The sequence below is a fragment of the Phasianus colchicus genome, chromosome 4, assembly GCF_987193195.1.
Source record: "Phasianus colchicus chromosome 4, bPhaCol1.hap1.1, whole genome shotgun sequence".
Classification (NCBI taxonomy): Eukaryota; Metazoa; Chordata; class Aves; order Galliformes; family Phasianidae; genus Phasianus; species Phasianus colchicus.
The window spans coordinates 52018456-52023822 of NC_143439.1; the positions used below are offsets into that span (position 1 = coordinate 52018456).

Here is a 5367-nt window from a genome sequence, read left to right on the forward strand (position 1 = left end):
AAGAAGGTCAGTGGAAGAGATTTCATTCTCTGAAAAATCACCAGTAAACAAATTATATCTGAACTGAGAAATGGTAAATGGGAAAAATATTTAAAAGAACAAGTATACAACGGGTGAGAACATGAGGGTAAGAGAAAAAGATATGAGTATACGACTATTTAATAATATTTTTTAAAAAGTAAAAAAAAAAAAAAAAAAAAAAAAAGGCAACATCTGTATATATGTTCATATGGGAAACCAAAACATTTATGCATTTCCTCTTTGTGTTTCTTTCTGCTAACATTTTCTCTGGCTATTGATGATGACATAGAATAGCATTTTTTTCCCTAGAAAAAAAAAAAAAAACAACCAAAACATCATCAATATCACAATTCATTTTAAAAATTACATTTTTTTTTTTTTTCTAGTGAATAATACCACAAAGTTGTGAAGAGAGAAGACTGAAACATAAGGACAAGTAAATGCTACAGTGAATGTGTATCATGCATTACATTGAGGGAAATTAAAAGGTTAATAACAATCCCTGTTTACCAAAACAATATACTTTCAAATTAAATGTTTTGCCAGCAAAGGGAATACAATGTCTGGGGAAATGTGGGGGGGAAGCATAGAAACCTCTGACATCTGTTATGTTTTTTTGCTCATAAAATAAGCCCAGAAAGATGAAAAGGGTTTGACAATGATTGCTGGATGTGCTATGCTGTGGCTCAACCTCAAGGGCACAATAAACTTAGAACAAGTGCTTAGAAACAGATCAAAGATCCAGTGAATTATTTTGCATTTTTAACCTTTGACCAAAACACCATATCCTGAATATTGTTGCTGTTAATTGGAGAGCTTAAAAGATAAGTAGCATACAGGGACAACCATTGCCATAGGAAAGTAAAACTGTGTGATTAATTATGGCATATTCCCTTGTCTATTCAATATGTTTATGTAAAACTTTTTTATTCTTTCAGCAATAATATTAGAACTTTTCCCCTAATGAGTAATATTTAACTTCATACATATGCAAATAAAAAGGTGAGAATGTGCATAAATGTCAATGTGAGCTATGTTACCCACCTAAAAAGAAATTAAACAAAGCTCCTCCCTTAGCTTGCACTGGGGGTTGTTCAGTTATATTCCTCATAGCATAATAACAAAAGACAAATTTATTTGTAATACTGGTTCCGTTGTTGAAGAGATCAACACGTACACAACTCCATTTTCAATTCAGACATTAGTCAATGACAGTGATACTGTTTTAAAGTTAATCGAGAAGTCTAGTTATTCTTTTCAGTCCATCTTGGATAGGTTCCGGTTTGAGTTGGGAATCTGTTAAATCTTGGTGATCAATGGATGGCGAGGTAAATTGTTCATGGAAGATTATCATATGTGAACAAAGGCTAGTTCCTGCAATTACATTAAATATACAAGGTGTTTGTATAAATTAACACAAAGTATTTGAATTATGTTTATTTAGTTGGTGACTTTTATTTGGTAGTGTTTTGATGAGCAGTTAACAAAATTATGTGAATTTAACTCTAATAGTATATAACAAAGTTACTAAATCAGGAAAAAAAATGTGATTGAATTTCAGGTCCATCAACTGAAACAAAAATTCTTATTAGTTTAATGTATTCCAGCTACTGAGCACTACTGGATATTGGGTACGTATATTTGCAAGCAAACTCTTTTGCCCTAAACAATAATTGCAAGCCACATTCATCAAAATTTAACAGAAAGTAAAGAGTAGTTATGGTAGACAGTTTGCTAAATATGAGCCAGTAGTGTGCCCAGGTGCCCAAGAAGGTCAACGGCATCCTGTCTTGTATCAGGAATGATGTGGTGAGCAGGACTAGGAAAGTAATCCCTCCCACCCTGTACTTGGCACTGATGAGGCCTGACATCAAGTACCGTGTTCACTTTTGGGCACCTCAATACAGAAATGACATTGTGGTGATAGAGAAGGTCTGTGGAAGGGCACCAAGGCTTGTGAAGGTCTTGGAGAACGTGCCCTATGCGCAGTGACTAAAGGAACTGGGGATGTTTAGAATTGGGAAGGGAATGCTGAGGGGAGGCCTTATTGCTCTCTTCCAATATCTGAAAGGTGATTGCAGCAAGAGTGGGGTTGGTCACTTCTCACCGGTGACAAGTGAACAGAACAAGGAGAAATGGCCTCAAGTTGTGCCAAGGGAGGTTTAGGTTGGATATCAGGAAAACCTTCTTTACTTAAAGGGTGGTTAAGCACTGGAATTGGCTCCCCAGGGACGTGGTTGTGTCACCATCCTTGAACGTGTTTAAAAACAGTTTGAATGTGGTGCTCAGGGACATGATTTAGTGGTAGGTTTAGAGTTAGGGTAGTATGGTTAGGTTGTGTTTGGGCCTGATGATCTTGAGTGTCTTTTCCAACCTGAGCAATTCTATGATTCTATTTACAGAAATTTTCAAATTACTCTAACATTTGTTTCAAAGTGAAAAGTGAAACATACAGAGGTACAAGAAGCTTCCTTTTAAATTTAGTTGCATTTTCTTCTCTATTTTTCATACACACAAGAAGTTTTGATTGCCTCTCCTTGCTATATGCTCCATATTTGTAGATCCAGAAGAAATTCTAGTCATTCTTTTTAAGCATCAAAATACTTTTCTCAGTATGTTTTTCTTTGCCCAACATTTTGATCTTCACTTTGGATGATGAAGAATATTTACATCTGCTAGTTTAATCAGTAACTGCAAATATAAGAAATTTAGAATTTATAGGCATGGCTTGGAACTTGGAAATTGTACTGTGTAACAAAAGAAGACTAAGAGAGTGACCTTTATTCGTTGTCTGTTGTTTGTCACTTGAGACTTAGGCTCTTTTTGGTTTTGTTTTTAATAAAAATGTTTTGCTTAATTTAGTGGCAATTACAAGAATTACGTGGGGTATTTTCCTTTTTGTAAAATGAAGTCAAAGAAAGGTGGCAATTTCATTAAAATATAAATATGTCAAATGAAATATAGGTAAGTGTTAATGATTTAATTAATGGGGTGAAAACTTCTTGGAAGCAATGATCATATGTGCAAAGGTCGAGTAATAATAATCTGAGTACAACTGATTTAAGTGGAGAAATACTTTCTTCTGTGAAAAATTCTTTTCATACAGTCATGAACCTGAATAATTAATAGTTTTAGATTAGTGGATACGTTCAGGGGAAAATAAAAGGCTGAGTAAAATTGAAAGAAAGCTATCAACTGTATCACAATTTCAGGTTAGGCAATTTAGATTTACTTCAACAGTTTTTCTAAATAAAGCTTTGATATGTTTCATGAAAGAGAACTGCAATTTACTCTTGCATTTGTCTATTTAAATGTTTTTGAGAGGGATAACTATTCTCAGTAAAAAAAGAAAAAAAGAGGCACTTGTACTTTGTATAGCTCTTATCATTAAAGCTTATATGTCGAATATATCTAGCAAATGCATTTTTTTGTTACTCCAATCGGATTGCTGTTTATCTCAGAGTTGAATTTAGCTCTGTGTTTCAAGTAATGGCTAAATCTGCAAAATATATTAGGCCTCAAACAGCAGTTTTAGGCATAATGATTTAAAATGTAGGTCCTCTAAACATTTGTGCTTCTGCCTTTTAATTCTAGAGTCTCCTACAATACACACAGGCAAAGATTTTAAATTTTTCGTGGACATCTCTAAAACTTTGTCATTCATAGTGCATAACAGTCTGGTTCTGCAACAGCAGTTATCCATGGTTGTTGCTGCTATCTGTAAACTCTTTTACTCCACTTCAGTTTTAGACATATGAAACAACTTTTAATAAAGGTTTTCTGTTTTTTTTTTTCTTTTTTTTTCAGTGTTGGGACTCACTGACATGGGTGATGCCAGGATGGATAAGAAGCAGCTCATGTGCACCAGCTGAATCGGTTTTATTCACTGTGGCTGAACTAAAGCAGAAAGCTATAGCTAAAGCTTTCCTTAAACTTGCTTGCAGCAAGAAAATTGTGCATCTAAAGCTTTTGTATTATTTATCACTACAATTCCAGTGAACAGAAACAAGCAAGACATTTCATCAGCATTTAGGAGAAACTTGCATTTCAATTAGGTTTCCAAAACATGACAGTAACATTTATGCAGATTTGAGTTTCTTTTAGAAACTGAGTAACTATCTTGTACACCTGAAGATGAGCAATTTTTCTAGTGTCATGATACTGACTTCTCTGTTGTGTGCTATACTACCACTTTCTCTAGCCCAAGCTGATCCACAAATGAGTCCATCTCAGCTGTGGGGTTGATTTTCTAGAACAGAAGATTTGACTTAGAGGAAATACAATTATGTTGGTCCTGCCTTGAGGGGAAAGATGGATTAGAAATGTCTCCTTGAGTTCCCTTCTTACTCATTATTGCATGTGTTTGTATTCCATGTACTGTAATGATGTTGGACTGGACATTAAGAAAGCCATAGGTGAAGTAGGAGTATTTTTTTTTTTTTTCCATAGAAGTTACTTTCATGATACATGGAAGTTTCAGTTCTTGTATACTTGAAGAACCTGTGTCTTTCCTCTTATGCTAGAGAACAATATGCTAAACACTCTGTCATGCATTCTGAACATTTAGTTTTATCTTAATGGATTACTGTAAAAAATGGAACAGTCTAGATAGAGGATGGATTAAATCTGCAACTTTCTTCTTCATTTTTTTGAATCAATTAATAGTATCAGATCACGTGATCAGAGAATTCTTCCCACTTGAGAAACTAATGGATTACTGGTGGTTCTGAGTAAACCTCTGGGTCAACACATTTCATTAAAAGTAAATGGATATACTGGGCATGTCGGCCTAAAGTTAGACATCCACTAATTGGCAGTTTGAAGAAGGCAGGACCTGTGTAAGTGTGGCATGTGACAGCAGGCTTTCTGTAGTGTCTCTTCAGCTATTTTAGCAATACTGATGTCTTAAAACCTATTATATCTGGATGAGACGTAATTCCTACTGTACAGGAAAAACACATAATTTGTGCATTAGATCTACATCTCCTTTTTGCACTTATGAGGAATGTTCATTGCAAGTGCAATAGTAAGTAAAAATTCTTTTTGATGTGCCAGTGTTAAAAACCATTCCTAGTAAATCTAACTCTCAATATTTAAATTCAGTCAAGTTTCATGAAACTATAAAGCTAAATAACTGTGAGCTAAACCAGGGTTCAAATTGTCATGTCCCACCTGTAAGGGAGGGAAGGAGTGACTAGATTCTTAAATATTTTACTCAAAATATTTTATTTGGCTTTGGAGTATCATACTTGCACAGCATACGCAAACACAAGCAGACTCTGAGGTTATTTAAGAAATAATAATTTTGTAATGATACGAGAATTCTTAAGCAAATCATAGAACACC

General features: G+C 34.4%; 1 long non-coding RNA gene across 1 annotated transcript; it reads left to right on the forward strand.

Moving 5' to 3' along the window:
* The first annotated feature begins 423 nt into the window (after positions 1–423).
* Positions 424–4873, forward strand: LOC149918255 (uncharacterized). Its single transcript, XR_016466475.1, has 3 exons — positions 424–509; positions 1583–1652; positions 3829–4873. It is a non-coding gene; the product is annotated as an uncharacterized LOC149918255 (long non-coding RNA).
* Positions 4874–5367: the final 494 nt, after the last annotated feature.